The following is a 19,640-nucleotide window of genomic DNA, read 5'->3' on the forward strand; positions in this document are numbered from 1 at the left end:
TTCTTTTTGTTTGTTTCATGGCTCTGGCTTAGACCCTCCAGTACATTTCACAAATCCCTTGTCTTGTTTCTGTTCTTAGGGAGAAAATACAGTCTTTCACCTAATATTAAGTAGGATGTTAAGTGTAAGTTTTACATAGATATTTTTTTTATCAGGTTGAGGAAGTTCCTTTGTATTCCTTGTTTGCTGTGCATTTTTATGAGGAATGCATAGTGGATTATTTTCTTTCTTTCTTTTCTTTTTTTTTTCTTTTGCATGAATTTAGAGGATCCTAAGGCTTTTCTTTTTTTAATTTGCTAATTTAGTGAATTGCATTGACTGATTTTCAAATGTTAAACTAACCTTGTATTCCTATGATAACCCTACTTGATCATGATGTATTATGCTTTGTGTATTATTAGATTTGATTTGCTAAAAAGTCTGTTTAAAAATCTTTGCATCTGGGCTTCCCTGGTGGCGCAGTGGTTGGGAGTCCGCCTGCCCATGCAGGGGACACGGGTTCGTGCCCCTGTCCGGGAGGATCCCGCATGCCGCGGAGCGGCTGGGCCCGTGGGCCATGGCCGCTGAGCCTGCGCGTCCGCAGCCTGTGCTCCGCGGGGGAGAGGCCACAGCAGTGAGAGGCCTGCGTACCTCAAAAAAAAAAAAATCTTTGCATCTGTGTACATTAGGAATATTAGTTTATAGTTTTCTTTTCTTTTCTTTTCTTTTTTGTGGTACGCAGGCCTCTCACTGTTGTGGTCTCTCCCGTTGCGGAGCACAGGCTCTGGACGCGCAAGCTCAGCAGCCATGGCTCACGGGCCCAGCCGCTCCGCAGCATGTGGGATCTTCCCGGACCGGGGCATGAACCCGTGTCCCCTGCATCGGCAGGCGGACTCTCAACCACTGCGCCACCAGGGAAGCCCCTATAGTTTTCTTTTTTGTAAGGTAACTCAGAACTTGGAAAAAAAATTTTGGAAGTATTTCCTCCTCTTAAATTTTCTGGAAAAATCTGTGTTAAAACTGTATTATTTCTTTCTTAAATGTTTGATAGAATTCATCAGTGAAACCAGTGAGCCTGGAGTTTTTCCTGTAGGAAGATTTTTAAGTACAAATCCAATTCCTTTAATAGACATATATCTATTCAGGTTTCTTTCTCTTTAAATCAGGGCATAATTGACATACAACATCATATCAGTATCAGGTGTACAACATAATATTGATGTCTGTATATATTGCTAAATGACCAACACAATAAGTCTAGTTAATATGTCACCATACATAACATTTTTTCTTGTGAGAGAACTTTTAAGATCCTCCACTTTTAGCAACTTTGAAATATGCAATACAGTTTTAACTGTAGTTACCATGTTGTACATTACATCTCCATGACTTTTTATTTTCAGGTTTCTTCTTGAGTGGGCTTTTATAGTTGTATCTTTTAATAAATATATCTATTTCATCTAAGTTGTCAATTTATAGGCATAAAATTATTCACAATATTTGTTTATTATCCATTTAATATTTGTAGAGTCTGTCATGATGTCACCTCTCTCACTCCTGAGATTGGTAATTTGTATATTCTCTCTTTTATTCTAATCTCTTGGGCTAGAGACCTTTCTTTTTTTTTTTCTGCGGTACGCGGTCCTCTCACTGTTGTGGCCTCTCCCGTGTGGAGCACAGGCTCCAGACGCGCAGGCTCAGCGGCCATGGCTCACGGGCCCAGCCGCTCCGTGGCACGTGGGATCCTCCCAGACCGGGGCACAAACCCGTGTCCCCTGCATTGGCAGGCGGACTCTCAACCACTGCGCCACCAGGGAAGCCCAAGGGCTCTGTTCTTATTAAACTTTTCTAATGGGTCTTTCTCCAGCCTTGGGTAGTTTCCTCCCATAGTTACTCAGCTGAATACATGGAGGAAATCCTCTACAGAGCTCCAGGGTTCACTTTCATTGCAACTCTTCATTTTGGTCCTCTGTCCTATAAAGTTTAGCTACCTGGGTCTCTCTAAATTCTCACCTTCATCTTCTCAACTCAGGGAGTCTGCACGGCTTTGTTGGGTTTGTGTACCCTGCACCACGGCCTGGAAACTCTCAGGGCTGTAAGCTGTGGTACTCAGGGTTGATCTAATTGTTTCCCAGCTCTCATGGATCACTGTCCATGGTTTTCTGATTTCCAGTCTTGAAAACTGCTATTTTAATATTTTCCCTTTTTTAATTGATTCAGGTAGTAGAGTAAATTTGGTCCCTCTTTTTCATCTTGACCAGAAGTGAAAGTGCCTTATTCCATTTTAAACCCACAAAATTTGTAGTTTAATATTTTTCAAGCTAAGACATATATTTAAAATAAAAATTCCCTCAAGTAATCACATATTACAAATATGATTCTGAAGATATTCTGATAAATCAGAGATTTGTATTCTATATTCTAAATATTGATCCCTTTCTTCTATATTCTTTGATTTATTGAAGACATTTTTGAAAATCGGCAACATATATTTTATGTTAAAATATAGCAGTTAGAAAGAGAATAACCTAGGAAAAAAACATTTTAATCTTAGGTTACAAATATTTTAATATTTTGTAATACCAAAAGATGCTTCTGACAGTTGCCAGGTGACAGAATTTGTGTAAAGAACTTGATGATCCAGATGAAATCTTTTTGTTTGAGATTGACATTACTTTTTCTAACATCTATGTACTAGGCTAGGATTGCTAACTTCTTCCACCTTGTGCAATATGATGAATCCCTTTAGCATAGCTGTAATTGTAAGGGAAACTTGTCAAATTTCAAAAGCAGTGCTGAAAAAACATGGATACTATATCACTTATTCCAATTTTAGAAAAGTCTTTTCCGTTTTCTTTGCTACTGTCAACAAACATGAGAAGAAACTTAGCTAACGTAAACTACCTGTTCCTAATGTTTGCATTTGTTCATTAGTGCATTAAAAAAATTAAAACTGCATAAAAAGGAAGGAAATAAGGAAGAGAGAAAGAAAGGATTGGGGAATGCAAGAGCTCTATAAATTTAGAGCAAAGAAGAAAAGAGTGACCGAGACTATTATCTTCTATAAGGTACATCCAGCTGTTCTTCAGTCCTCTGTACTTCTCCCATTTTATTTCTGAGGAAAATTAAGTGACTTTTTATGGGTATAATACCTAGTTAGCTACTGACAGACAGTAGAATCTGTATGGCAGATTTTTGCATCTTCATGGTGGACAAAATTTTTTTTAAATTATATCAAATGAGATCTGCCATTACCTCAAAGAGAAGCAATTTTAATTTCTCACCATTCAGTGCTAATACTGTGAATTTATTCACTGAAGCTAAGAGTTTTCTTAGACTGGCATTCTTTAATTCACTTTACAGATTAGTTTTTAAAAAGTCAGTGGTCTATGAAAAATGAAATTTAATTCACAAAACATGCATTGTCCCAATTTATATTCTCTCTTAGCTATCTGCATGTCCTTCTTCAGATTGTCTCTTTCACTTAGCATACAGCACACAGTATTTCCTTTTATGAAAATCTCTTTAATCTATCGCAAATTTCTCTCTTTAGCTTTTCTTCTTTCTATAAAATGGAGATAACAATACTTACCTCATGATGTTATTGTGAACATTTGTACTGTCTGGTGTATTGTAATGCTCAATAAATGCTAGGTACTATTTTTCCCCTACTTATTATCTTTTTCATTCCCTGACACAATTCACCCATTAATATTAGTCAAATACATATTGTTCCCTCAACACTGTTCGGGTGTTTAAAATATAGTGTTAAGTTAAAAATAATTTAACACAATTATGGCCCATTTGACCCAGAGAGTTCTTTTTCCATTATTTGTGTTAATTTCTATGCATTATGACTATATTTCCCTATAATCTTAATTTGATATAAAGTCAAGTATGGTATGTTTACATGCTTGTGTGTAATATAAGGTAGGTTTTTAATCTTTTTTTATCATAAAAATGCTTTCTTAATTTTTAAAGTTAAAATTTTAAATTACTATGCTTTCAAAATCTTGTGAAGAGTCATTAACATAGCCTTCTCAGATATACAAATGCAGAGCAATAGGGCTTTATTTGCCTCAATGGATTACAAAATGTTGCCTCATGCCCTTGGTATACAGAACTGGTTTTTGGAGAGGGGGAAGAACTTTTTTTTATGTAATAGAGAATACTCAAAAAGAAGACTCTTCAGAAAGGTGGGGGAGTCCATGCTGGAAAACTTGGCTGAGAGAAGAGTGACAGGATTTCTGGTCGAGGTCAGGTCTCAAACACTGGACACCCAGAAACCATGCAAAGTATCAGTGATTTGGGAGACAATGGCTGAGTTTGTGATAATGAAGCAAGAGACCTGCCATCTTGCTTTTCAGGAATGGGACATGACTTTGGTGAGGGCAGAAAACAGACCAGAAAGGTCATCATCATATATTTGAAAAGTGTGTTAGGTGACAGGCTGGTCTTCTCTACTGATAGCACCAAACATAATACCCTCTTTATGGAAGACAGAGCAACAGCTTGGTAGAGTGCTAAGGCAAGGTAATTGGGTGGCATGTAGTAAGCAGAGGTGAGTTTAAATGGTGGCCATCCTTTTGACTTGAACAAATTATGTAATATACCTGCCCCCACCCCCAATTACATGGGTTTATCATAATACATCATTTGAAATGTGAATTATGTTCTGTAATTCTCTTCTATTGAATGTTGTTTACAGGGTCCTAGTCACTGAACTTCCCTTTCTCATTCACACTACGCTCCATTATACTGGCTTCTTTCAGCTTTTCATATGCATGAAGATTTCTGCTTCAGGATATTTGCAGATACTCTGCCCCCTGTCAGGAATATGTACTTTCCTTATTCATACTAGGGGCTCAGTAAATATCTGTTAATGAAAATTTTATAATTGGTATGCTCATATTTTATTTTTTATCAATAGATTATCAGGGAATGGTTAATAAGCAGTCTTTAAAATCTCTTTATAGTATTTTAATCTATCCTATACTAATAATATTTGTCTTGTAGTAATGAAACTAGATCACTATTTCTACAAAAATGGTTAAACTTACTAGTAAATAGTGTAGATGTTTAGGTGACATATATCAAAATAATTTTATTATGATTTAGCTATTCCTCCTCTGGCTCACATAGCATAAATAGTGCCATTTTCCAGTGGGTTTTGTATTGTTGTACCAAAAAAATACTAACCCAACAGGACCTTGGGCTATGATTGTTTTAGTAAATTTCTGTTCAGATCATATGGTAAGGATATTTCTTGGGTCCCGTCTCATTTTTTTCATCATTCCCTTATTTCAAAATTTATGATATTTTGAAACTTTACACATCTTGGCCAAAATTCTAACTTTCTTCAGTCAATGATAAAATTTACTTGGCTCTCACCCTCATCATGTTTGGTTGCTTGATTATGATCCTTAAAAAGTGAAATCACGGGGATTCCCTGGTGGCGCTGTGGTTGAGAGTCTGCCTGCCGATGCAGGGGACACGGGTTCGTGTCCCAGTCCAGGAAGATCCCACATGCCATGGAGCGGCTGGGCCCATGAGCCATGGCCGCTGAGCCTGAGCGTCCGGAGCCTGTGCTCCGCAACGGGAGAGGCCACAACAGTGAGAGGCCCACGTACCGCAAAAAAAAAAAAGTGAAATCACAAGCTTCGTTTGGTTTTCCTAGGTTATTTACCTTTGATTTTGGGGGGAAAATATGTAACTATTTTTAATATGCTACTCTTTTGAAAATAAACTTTCTACTTTCCATTCAAGTATTAAATATATTTATCATTTAAAAAATTCAAAAATGCAGAAAAGCCAAAGGTAAGAAAAAACTCACCCACTGTCCTGCAAACACTTAACACTTCAGTGCCATATCCTTCCAGTCCTTTTGCTGTGCATATTTTACATATAACTAGGATAATATAATAGATGCAAAATTGTATTTGTACTTCTTAAAGTAATTTTTTTTTTTTTTTTTTTGCAGTACGCGGGCCTTTCACTGCTGTGGCCTCTCCCGTCGCGGAGCACAGGCCCCGGACGCACAGGCCCAGCGGCCATGGCTCACGGGCCCAGCTGCTCCACGGCATGCGGGATCCTCCCGGACCGGGGCACGAATCCGCGTCCCCTGCATCGGCAGGCGGACCCCCAACCACTGCACCACCAGGGAAGCCCTTAAAGTAATTTTTTTTATGCTTGTAAAAATAATATGTGCCTTAGGCTATGTCGGTAATATCTAATCTCCACGTAAGATAATTTTAATTTTGAAGGGTCATTTTTGGCAGCTAAATAATCTTATTCATAATATTTTCATTCACTAATTTGGAATAATGGAGATTTTATTATGAAGGAGCTGACATTCATCTTTACACCATATTTAAATAATGGGTATTCTAAGAAAATTAATAATTCAAAGATGAAGGATCATGTTTGACTTAAAAGAAAAATGTAATCTCAGAGAAAATAGAAAATTAATACTGCAAACTTCAAATAAAATTTGTCTTCTGAATTATTCTATTATTTACATTTCACGAAATGATTTAAAGTCAGAAAAATTTCCAGGACAGTTTTTGTGTGAAAGCACATAAAATTCCTGTCCTCAGGGAGCAGGCAGTACACTAGAGAAGCTTAAGGAAACATCTAATTTTAAAACAACAAAGCATCTCATACAGCATAAGACTGAGAATGAGAGACAGAAGAAATGTTTTAGTGGTAGACATTTGAAAATCACACAGATTTGGATTTTACTTACAGTTCTGCCACTTTTAGACATGGTTCTTAATCTCTCAGTGCTTCAGTTTCCACCTTGGGAAAGAAAATAAAATCTCTATTTAAAGGGCATTGTAAATATAAATGACATATATCTAGCACTATGCCTGGCATATTAGAAATCTTGAGTAAATAGTAACTATTACTCATTTTAGTTATAGGTGAAATGGCCTGAGAAAAATTAGAGAGAATATTTAGGGGGATGTTATTATGGTAATTCTAGTAAACGGTAATGAGAGTCTGAATTAGCATAGTGATAGGCAATACAGAAAGGAAAAATAGATATTGAAAAGAATCCCACAAAAGCATATACAGGCATTAGTTATAAGAAAATGAAGGTGCAAGAGGAATCCAAGATGACTTGAGATTCTGACTTTTGTGAATGGAAGAATACAAAGCTTGTGAAACACTCAAGAAAACTGAATCAGAATCTATGGGTTTAGAACCCCAGCATCAGGATTTTTAAAAAGCATTGCAGATTATTCTAATGCATCTCAAGAACTGAGAACCATTTTCGAGATTTTTAAATATGCATACATCAGTGTATACATAAATTCTTTAAAATTAATTTAAAGGCAACTTTATTATAACAATTTTAACTTTATAAAAAGTTGTTACATAAAATAGAAAAATAAATGCTATAAAATTGGTTGTCAGGCTTCCATTTTCTTAAAGGTTATGTACTGGAGTGGATATCTTGTTTAGGATAGAGTCTCACTGAGCAATTTTGTTAACAAAGGCAGGGCTCCCTGTACATGATACCAAAGGGAGAGCTTTAAACATGAGACACATTGCTTTGCATAAAGATAAGATAATTTGTAATCATTTAAAGACAACTCTTATGAAAAGGGGAGGAGCCTACAGACTCAAGGAAGGCATGGGGGATACCCAGGGAGGAACACAACATTTTTAAATACTAAAAGAGCTGTCAGTAGCAAATTCTATATCCTGCGAAAACTATCCTTCAGGAATAAAGAGGAAATAAAGACATTCTCAGTTGAAGGAAAACAAAGATAATTTGTTGCTAGCAAAGCCACCCTTAAAATGGTTAAAGGAATTTCTCTAAACAGGAGGAAATGGTAACAAAACAAGTTTTGGAAGGTCAGAAAGGAAGGAAGAATGTTGGCATGAGTTAAAAGGGGTTTGTATAAGAAATTAATCCACTTCTTATGAGTTTATTAAATCAAATTTGTGGTTGAAGCAAAAATTATGTCATCATCTGATGCGGTATTCCATGTATGTAGAGGAAATGCTTAAGACAATTATAATTAAAAAGCTGGGCAGATAAGAGAACCTAAATGAGGTAATGTTTCTATACTTGACTCAAAGTTGTAAAATGTCAATACTGGAAGATTGGTAAATTACATACTTACATTGTAATACCCAGAGTGTCCTCTAAGAAAATTACATAAAATGCTATAGGCAAAATCCAGATGAACCCTAAATAATGAATAAATAACCCACAGTACCATAACATAAGAGGAGTGGGGGAAACAAACAGAAAACAAATATAAAATGGCAGCCTTAAGCCATAATATATCAATAATTATGTTAAATGTAAATGATCTAAATATGCCAATTAAAATATAGAGATTGATAGAGGGTATAGAAAAACATGATCTAACAATGTTGTCTGCACGAAATTCACTTCAAATACAGTGACAAAGGTAAGTTTAAAAGGATAAAAAAAGAGAGGTTTTTCTGCATATGTTTCCGTAGTTTGACACTTCAAGCTCGTGAATATATTCACTACTCAAAAATTAAATAAAATTTTCAAAGCTTCAGTATACACTGATTCAGAAGCAAAGTTGAGGCCCATTTCCTGTTTTTCCAAATACTTGACTAGGGAAAGATGCCCTTTGAAAAGACAAGTGGTGGGATTTTGGATTTTCCACAGTATGTTACATGGAAACTGTAAATGTTGTAATTGACTTTTAGAAGAAAACAGTACCACAGACAGCTTAAAAACTCTGGGTGGTTTGCTTTACATATATATTGTAAACATCTTTGCAAATCAGTGTGTGTATATATTTATATGTATATACATGCATACATATACACACATATATATACAAATCTCATAAAAACTTATCTGTGTCTGAATGTATTGTCAGTATATTTATATACATCTACTTCCACAAGTAATTTTTCTTGCTTACATAGTATTTCTAGCATGTATTATTTTAGTTCTCTTAATCGGTTCTCACTCGAAGAATTATATTGTTTCCACTTTTGTTGCTATTGTTGTTAGGATTGTAATTGTATTCTAAGAAACATCCTTGTTCACCTCTCTCTTATTCTTTAAGATAAATTCTAGAAATGGTAATCCAGGTCAGTGGTCATCCAGATGTTTGCCTTTTGACACATGTTGTTGTGTTCTGCTCCGGAAAGATTTTCATATGTACAGCATTGTTGTGACGGGTTTATCTTATAAGTCAGATAAATATCATATCACAGAAGGGACCACTATTTTTCAAGAACACTGCAGTGTGCACCCATCATTGTTATTAATGTCAAATTACCAAAGCAGTTGATCCTGAAAATGTTACATTTTCTGTTCTGTTCTACAATACATTTGAGGCGTGAGTGTGCTTGTCATTCAGGGAATGCTAAATAGCTAATGCATCCTTAATTCTCTTTGCAACCAAAGTACTGGTATATTTGTTACAGATATTCATGCCCAAGGGAATGATGCAGTTTCTTGGGTTAGCTTTTTGATTTTTAAATAGAAGAAGATGTGTCAGACAGCATTCGGTAAAGAAAAGGGAAAATATAATGTGATACTTGCTAGCTCCTGAAAAATGCATAAATAGACTTTAGAATCAGGTAAACAATTCCCTCTTGGCCATTGTATGTATTGACAGCTTGAAAATAATTCATGGAGAGAGATAATGAGAAGGAAATATTTATATATAATATATATAACATACATATTTGATTCATATATATATATATAATTATTTTCCTTATCAAGATCTCCATGGATTCACAAAAAATGTTGATTTGAACTTGCTATATACTTTAGTTTTCAGAAGGCAGAATAACCCATACTTTGTTTATGTAATATGATATAAGTAGTACATGTATTGTAAGGTAGTCCTTAGAATAGCTGCTACCAAGGGATGTTTTAAGGTGGCTTATCCCTATCTTATGCTTTTTTAAGAAATGGGAGACTGACAACTATAAACACATAGTTCTTATGCAGGTTCTTGCAAGTTCCACTGCATTACAATGTTTGAGAATAGGGGTTAAAGTAAATAGAAGTCAGAATATATGTGTTAATGTTGATGTCTTAAAAGGTAGCTACAAATTACAATGACAACAGTTAATATTTATTGAGGGTATTAGCAAGTCATGAAATTTATATGCATTAACTTATCAATCTTCACAATAACCCACAGTGATTGATAATATCGTCATTATTATTTCCAGATGAGGATGCTCAAGGTAACACAGACAGGGTAATTTTAATCCTATTGATTTGAGATCTCAACCTCTTCTTAACTGTAGTGTCCCATTTTAAGCCTCTTAAACTACATTTGTAGCTAGGTAAATGCAATTACTTTCTTCTCATTTCTGAGCTCGCTTCAGATCCATTTGACAGGTTCCCAAAACCACTTATTACCTACAGTCTGAAGCCTTCATGTGCCTTACCTCTATCCTATTTCTTAGGATTATTTCTTTCAAAAGGAATCATGTGATATCCATGCTTGGAGCTCTTTCATGGAGCTGCCTTTCTGTTGAATAGCTTTTTCTTTTAAAATATGCCTTACTAAAAGAGCCAGACCACTTCTATTATGGAAATAGAACAGCTTTGAAATAATCTCATTGCCCAGCAGAGGTAAGTTGATCACACAGAATTTGAGTATACACTTGCTTCAGTGCTATCATAAATGAAAGATTCAGAACTAACACCCATAAATCCCAACACTAGATCCATTACACTTTTGATATCAGAAGTACATATTGAAATATATTCTTTTAGAAAATATTTATTAAACATAAACTCTATACCAAACAGTGTTACTAGCACTGGAGATGCAGTGGTGAATGAGACTGTGAAATTTGTTTATATATCATATATAATTATATTATCATCAGTGAAGAAAAAACAAACTATTATTATAAAATATGATATGTAAAGGTGATAATTTTTCTGGTCAATAATCAATTCTATCCATTTAAAAATAGGAAATATAAGTATGTTAATGATAAAATAATTTGAGTTACCTATAAATTATACTGGTAATTTAGAATTCTAATTATATCAGTTTGAAGAAGAAATTATGGAAAAAATGGACTCCTACTTCAGAAGCACTATTGTTATTTTTCAAAACAGATATTTTTCAGAACTGCTGTTAATGGATAATATTTGGGCAGATTTGAAAGGTAAAAACCCTTCAAACTTAATGATGTATGTTTGCCCCCATGTCAACAATTTCATAGTATTTAATATATATTTTTAATTAGTAGAATTTATGGATAATTTTCTTGCAAATCCTAAACCAAGCCGAATTTTCTGTCCTATTTTAGATAAGTCTGTCAGGGAGTAGCTTCCTTCTTTGAGAAATTGTTCTTTTTATTACATTTAAAGAACTGTGATTCATTCTCCTATGTAATTAGAAGGAATATGTTAAATATTCTCTGTTCTTTTGAAAGGTGGCAGTACAGGGAACAAACTGTTGGTATAGTCCATTTCCATATCTTACTCCCTCATTAGCTGTAAAACAGCCTCTTTCTGATAAAACAATCAGTCTACAACAGAATGCTTTTTCCTTTGGGTTTCTAAGTTACGCAAAGTCTACCCCGTGTTTCCTATAAAAAATAAATAAATAAATAACGCCAAATATCTTGTTTTCAGGCTTCCCTGGTGGCGCAGTGGTTGACAGTCTGCCTGCCAATGCAGGGGACATGGGTTTGTGCCCCAGTCCGGGAAGATCCCACATGCCGCGGAGCGGCTGGGCCCGTGAGCCATGGCCGCTGAGTCTGCGCGTCCGGAGCCTGTGCTCCACAACGGGAGAGGCCACAACAGTGAGAGGCCCGCGTACCGCAAAAAAATAAAAAATAAAAAAAAAAATATTGTTTTCTACTGAAAGAAAATATCTTTCAGAAGGAGGAAAATAACAATGTGATGTCACCTTATATTCTTTTTATTATCAAAAATTAGAAAGTTGGACATGGGTTTATAATGACCCTCCTGTATTAATGGGAGTGTAACGTGACATCCTGGAGAGCAATATGGCACTGATTTTGTTAAATTAAATATTCTTGTATATGCTATATAACCCCTAAGTCCCACTCTTATGTCCAACAGAAGTTTTCCCATAAGTCTATAAGGGGATTTGAATGAGTTTCTTATTCAGAGTAATGTTTGTGGTTATAAGGAGTTGGAGAAAAGCTAGGTGTCCAGTTTACGAGAGTGGATAAGAAAATGTGAGACCCTATAGAGATGCTGTACAGACCTAGGAAAAAAAACACAAAACGATGTCCATTAATCGTACCAATGTTTTCTTAGGTCAGTCTTCCAAGGCAATATAAATAAAATTAAAAAAAAACCCAAATGGGACCTAATCAAACTTCCAAGCTTTTGCACAGCAAAGGAAATCATAAAAACAAACAAAAATAAAACGAAAAGATAACCTATGGAGTGGGAGAAAATATTTGCAAATGATGTGGCCGACAAGGGCTTAATCTCCAAATTATACAAACAGCTCATACAACTCAAAAACAAAAAAACAAGCAACCCAATTGAAAAATGGGCAGAAGACCTTAATAGACATTTCTCCAAAGAAGACATATAGATGGCTAGTAGGCACATGAAAAGATGCTCAACATCACTAATTATCAGAGAAAAGCAAATCAAAACTACAATGAGGTATCTCCTCACACTGGTCAGAATGGCCATCATCAAAAAGTCAACAAATAATGCTGGAGAAGGCGTGGAGAAAAGGGAACCCTCCTACACTATTTGTGGGAATGTAAGTTGGTACAGCCACTATGGAGAACAGTCTGGAGGGTCCTCAGAAAACTAAGAATAGAATTACCATATGATCCAGCAATCCCACTCCTAGGCATATATCCGGACAAAACTATAATTCAAAGAGATACATGCAACCCTATGTCCATAGCAGCACTATTTACAATAGCCAAGACATGGAAGCAACCTAAATGTCCATTGACAGATGAATGGATAAAGAAGATGTGGTACATATACACAATGGAATACTACTCAGCCATAAAAAATGAAATAATGCCATTTGCAGCAACACAGATGCAACTAGAGATTATAATACTAAGTGAAGTAAGTCAGAAAGAGAAAGGCATATACCATGGGATATCACTTATATGTGGAATCTAAAATATGGCACAAATGTACCTATCTACAAAACGGAAACAGACTTACAGACGTAGAGGTCAGACTTGTGGTTGCCAAGGAAGAGGGTGGAGGAGGAACAGACTGGGAATTTGGTATTGGTAGATGCTAACTATTACATTTAGAAAGGATAAACAACAAGGTTCTACTGTATAGCACAGGGAACTGTATACAATCTCCTGGGATAAACCATAATGGAAAAGAATATTTAAAAAAGAATGTATATATATGTAAAACTGAGTCACTTTTCTATACAGCAGAGATTGGCACAGCATTGTAAATCAACTATACTTTAATAAATAAATAAATATGTCCACATAGCAACATAAATACATGTTAGAAACATATTGCTTAAAAAATAGGGCTTCCCTGGTGGCGCAGTGGTTGAGAGTCCACCTGCCGATGCAGGAGACATGGGTTCGTGCCCCGGTCCGGGAAGATCCCACATGCCGCGGAGCAGCTAGGCCCATCAGCCATGGCCACTGAGCCTGCGCCTCCGGAGCCTGTGCTCTACAACGGAAGAGGCCACAACAGTGAGAGGCCCGCACACCGCAAAAAAAAAAAAAAAAAAAAAAAAAAAAACCCAAAAAAAACAAGAAGCAGAAGATGTATAGCATGGGCCAATTATGCAAAATAAAAAAATCATTTTACAGGATGATACACAAATAAACAGGGTGCTTATCCAACACATTGTGTGTGAGTAGGGGGTGATGAGCTTGGGCAATAGGGACCATGAGGAAGGAAGGAAGCAAGGAAGCAAGGAAGGAAGGAAGCAAGGAAGGAAGGGAGGGAGGGAGGGAGGGACGGGAGAAAGGAAAGAGTAGAAAAGCATCAGTAGGACAAAGCTGATCTTCAAGCTACTTCACTGCTGATAAAACAAACCTCAACTCTTTTAAGCAAGACAATAAAATTCAGAAACATAGTGTAACATTCAAAATGTCCAATGTCCATTCAAAAATGGTCATTGTGGGGGCTTCCCTGGTGGCGCAGTGGTTGAGAGTCCACCTGCCAATGCAGGGGACACGGGTTCGTGCCCCGGTCCGGGAAGATCCCACATGCCGCGGAGCGGCTGGGCCTGTGAGCCATGGCCGCTGGGCCTGCGCGTCCGAAGCCTGTGCTCCGCAGCAGGAGAGGCCACAACAGTGAGAGGCCCGCGTACCGCAAAAAAAAAAAAAAAAAATGGTCATTGTGAGGCCAGAAACATCATGGCCAGAAACATCAAAACCAGATAATTATAAGAAAAGAAAATTGAGACAAATATCCCTCATGAGCATAAATACAAAGGATCCTTAAGAAAATATTAATATATTGAATCCAGCAATATAAAAACAATAATATATCATGTCCTATTGAGATTCATCTGAGGAACGCAAAGCTGGCTTAATATTTGAAAATCAATAATAATTCTTTCCCTCTAAGACTGGAAAAAAAAGACAAGATCTACTCTCACCACTGGAGCTCTTAACATGTGCAGTGAGGCAATACAAATTTGAAAGGGAGTAGTGTATTTGTCTTTATTCTCAAATAGGATGATTACGTACCTAGATAACTGTGAGGATTCTAGAGCAAAACGTATAGCTACTAAAAGTCTTGTACATGAATGTACAAGCAGCTTTATTCATAATGTCAAGAACCGGAAAGAACCACTATATACAACAACAGGACAGTAGATAATCTACGGTGCATTTATACAACAGAATACTTCTCAGTAATACAAGAAAGAAAGAGATTACTGATATATTCAACAACATGGATGAATCTCAGAAACTTTATGCTGAGTGAAAGAGGTCAGATACAAAGAGTCCATAGTGTATGGTTCTATTTATGTGGAAATCCTCAAAAGCCAAAACTGATTGATAGTGGCATAAAGTAGATCAATGGCTGTCTGGAGCTGAGGGTGGTAGTGAGATTGATGTTAAAGAGAGAGAATATTTTGAGGTAGTGGATACATTCTCCATTTTTATTTTGGTTGTGTTTACTTGAGTGTATACATTTGTCATAACTCATGGAACTATACAATGAAAAATGGGTATATTTTACTGTAGTTAATAATAAATCCTATTAAACTACACAAAAAAAACAAATGTATGGATTACAAAGAACATGTAAAACAATTAACAGGTAATTTATTCTATTTGGGTTATGTTTAATTATTTCTCCTTTTTTGTGCACTTGGATTTAATTATAAAGCCAAAGTTTTTTTTTTTAATCCTAAGAAAAGACTTGCTTTTTGGGAAATGGGTGTAGCCAAGCTGATATAAGATCCTCTAAGGATATACTTTCTAAAAAAAAAAAAAAAAAGGAATATACTCTCATTTAGACTTAGTTTCTAACAGCTGTTAAACTTTAGTAACACACTTGATTCAACACTTTCCTTCCCCTTACACATTCTCTATTATTTAAATGTTTTCAAAACTACCAGCTTCTTTCCATGCCTATCTTCAGTCAATTTTAGAACTACCTGATTCTTTACTGTCTTTAGCCTTATCAGTCTCTACCCCTCTATCCACACTGGAATCACAATGATCTCTCTGAATCACAGATCTGAGGAGCTGGTTTAAAATTATTCATGGGTCACCATTCTATGGATCAAGTTCAAGTTTCATACCAAAGTTTTATAAGATCCGCATGAACTTGCCCAAACTTGCTTCCTATCTACCTACCTACTGAACTTCTTACTTCTCTATTCTTTGTCTAACTTACTGTACATTCTACTGCTATCCTACTTCTACCGCCTCAGATGTCTCAATTTACATATATACTTTAGCTAGATTCAACTTTTTTGTGCCCATAGTGAGACGTCTCTCTGGTCTCTCACATTTTAATGCTGTTTAGTATGCCTTGGCATGTTCTGTTTGTCCTACTGAATCAATTTCCTTTTCTTTTTTTCTGTCTCTCCTCCTCCTGGCTAATTCCTACTGAGTATGAAAGATTCATCCCAGCAATGACCTTCTCTTGGAAGACTTCCTGAGAAGATGGAATTGGAGGCTCCTTTTATAAGACCATGTATATTATCACTTAGTTCACCAGATTTGATTGCTTTTTCTTTGCCTACCTGACATTTTTGAGAAACTGTTGAAATCAAAAGTGACTTTCTTCCTTGGGCTAGGCCTAATTATGGTTCTTTTTTTAAAAATTGAGGTATAATCGATATATAACTTTAGTTTCAGGTGTAGAAGGTATTGTGTATACAGTGAAATTTGATATTTGTGTATACAGTGAAATCATCACTACAATAAATCTAGACCACATTCATCACTATAGTTAACAAAGTTTTATTTTCTTATGAAGAGAATTTGTAAGATTTACTCTCTTAGCAACTTTCAAATATGCAATACAGAATTATTAACTATAGTCACCATGCTGTACATTACATACCCCGACTTATGTATTTTATAATTGGAAATGTGTACCTTTCGACACCCTTTTGCCCATTCGCCCACCTCCACCCACCTCTGACATCCACCAATCCGTTCTCTGTAACAATGAGCTTTTTTTTTTTTTTTCTTTTTTTGCCTTTAAGATTCAGGCTGAAGCTTCTGGACAGGCAAACAGGCCTCTTTCACAGAAAGACTGGGGGTGTGTTAAAGTCAGTCGTGTGTGTGTTGCCCTAGGGGTGGTAGCCTTTTAAGCACTATCTCTTCGCTTGTTACAGGCCCGTGGGGCCCGGGAATGCAAGCCCCACCCCCCTATCAGGGCCAGGCGATCAAGAGGCATCCCCTGGGCAGCTGCTGCAAAGACCCAGACGCCAGAAACTAAAACCTGGGCACCAGCTGCGTGTAAAAATTCCCCTCTGAGAGATTTTGGTGCTCTGGAGGGCGGTAGAATGAGAATGCAGCGATGGCCCCGACCAGGACGAGAAAAAGGAAAAAAAAAGCGAAAGAAAAAAAAAGAAAAATGGCGCCCACGGGCTGGCGCAAAGCGGAAGAGGCAAAGGCTGCGCCCTGGTTCCGACCCTAGAGGGCACCCAGCAGGCGTCAAATGCGCGTCAAATCAGCTACCTGCCCCTCAGGCTGACGCTCCAAGATGAGCAAATGAGCCTTTTCCCCACAAAGCCTGGGCGCTTCTCCGTCTAGCCGCTTCCACGCTGCGCCCTGGGGCAGGTGAGTCCGAGCTGCCAGCTCTTTTCTCAGATCCCTGATATACCCTGGATATATCGTGGACATGACCCCTGATGTTTTCAAAACTAGGTGTTTCGGGGGCTTATCTCTCAGGTGCAGGTCCTAAAAGTTGGGGGTGCGTGAGGTGGGGCTCAAACCCTTCGCTCCTCAGGAAGAAGCTCTGGCTTTCGGGTTCCCTTCTGACTGGGTCACGGAGCTGGGGTCAGGGTGTGTGGGGAAGTTGTGTCCTAGCTTCTCCTACCTGCTTTGATGTGAGCCTTCTATCCTTCACCGAGGAGTTTCTGGAGCCACAGCCTTTAGGCTTTTTTCAGAGGACGTTGTTGCACACGTAGCTGTAAATTGGGTGTGTCTGTGGTAGGTGAGTGGTGCCGGGGGTCTGTCTTTCTCTGTCGCCATCTTGAAACTGACTATGGCTCTCTGGTGAGCAGCGAGATGATGTTCTGGGTCACGAGGGATGGATACTCGTCAAAGCGTTTTTCTACTGTTGATTTATTACGTACTCCAGGGGATAATAAACAGTATTTAACTCAAATATCATTTGTTTTATCTCTTACTAGTGAGGAATTTTTAAATGTGAGCAGTTTTAGGCTTTCTGCATTTTTTTTTTTTTGAAGGTTTGGGTGATGAAGAAGGGTTACCAGCTGAGTAACTCAAAAGAAGGTGGAGAAAATTTCACCTGTCTGGATACGTTCCCCGGGGCAGAATGATTAGCAGTGGTGAAATCTGTAGTCGTGATTGCATTATCTCATTTGAGGCAGGTTTAAGGAATAGAAGACAATTACTTAGTAGCAACCTTAAAACTGAGCAAAGGAATTTTTGGATAAAAGGAGTTCTGATAGGAACCGTGGTGTATTATGTATTTCTCGCAGTACTTGTTTACTTACGTTGGTTTGTAATGTCTGGGCACACAGAAATTACTGTGACTAACTTACTAATCAAACTTTGTGATTTTCATCTTTATTTTTGGGTGAAGTGGAAGACAAAGTCATTTCTTGTCTGCCAATTTTTGGCAGACATCTGTCTCATAGAGAGAAATTTGACCAAGGATTACCCCTGTATCTCCACTCCCAGACTGGGAGTTCCTTGCAGGAGCTGTGTATGCACTTCTTTAGCCAAGATCATAGCACAGAGCTTACCTGAAGTAAATGTTCAATAAATATTTGCTGAATAAATGAGTGGATACATTTTCTCTGTGCACCTGTTGGTGTAACTGGTAGATGGCACAACATCATTTCAGCTCTCTGACAGTCTTGTTCTTATCTATGCTAAGACGATCTAGCCATGAGATGGATAATTGTATCTTTGGAAAGCTCAGCAATGTGTTCTTCGCCTTGAATTCTTTGTCTTAGCAGGCTTGATGGGCTATTTTCTACAACAGACAGTAGCACACAAGTTCTTAAGGAATTGCATTCAGGTGGTACATGCAACTCAAATACAACTCCCAATGCATACTTTCTCCTCAGAGGATTTAAAAGGAAGGCCCTGTAATAAAAGAAGATGTTAACATAAGGTTGAATAAGGTGGTGGAGATGAAAAGGGCAGGGGTTTCAGCTGAAGTTGTATTTTTAACAGTTTGCAACATTTGCTGCTAATTAAACAAGCCCTATTTGGGTTTTCTAAAACAATCAAGTTAGAAATGAGTACTAGAAGCCAATATAGAGCTGGAAATACCTAGGGTGTTTTCTATTTCGGGGCTAGTTTGGATCACCTGAGCTCTGAACAATATCTGGGAGATGGCCCAGCATTCTGAATATTTTTTGCATATTCATTAGTTTAACAAGTAATTGTAAGCCAGCTATATACTAGGAAGTCTTCTAGGTGCTGATAGTAAGGCAGTGAAAACACATGGAGTTAATATTCAGAAACTTGTATGACTCATACTTTCTCCCTAATGCTTATACCAGGTAATGAATTAATTGGAAATTTAAACTAGTAATATATTTCTTTTTCTGGTATGATTTTCTTGTATTTGGAAAGTGCCTTATTTTGGGTAAAACTGCTTTCTAGGGTGCTGGATGTAGTTATTTGTAATACCTGAACACTTAACTCTCATTGAGAAATTAGCCTTATTGCTATTGAATATATATTCCCTGAAACATATATCATGCAAGTTTTTCCAGATAATGGCAGATGTATCAAGATGAGATCTGGCCAGACCTGGCCTGGTGTGCAAAGATTCATCTGACCAAGGCAAAGTAATGTGCACTGAGAGGTGCTGCATCTAATTCTGCTCCAGTGAGCAGAAGGCCTTCACCTCTGGTACCTAGTGTGCATGTGTGTATGTGTGGCCTCTTTAGGGTCATCTATAGTTCACTTAAAATATTGCAAATAGGCAACTTGCCTTCCTATTTTTGTTTTTGAGGAAGATTGTATTCTCTGTTTTTTTACTGTCTTTTACTCAACTT

The sequence above is a fragment of the Leucopleurus acutus genome (assembly GCF_964270905.1).
Source record: "Leucopleurus acutus genome assembly, chromosome: 3".
Lineage (NCBI taxonomy): Eukaryota > Metazoa > Chordata > Mammalia > Artiodactyla > Delphinidae > Leucopleurus > Leucopleurus acutus.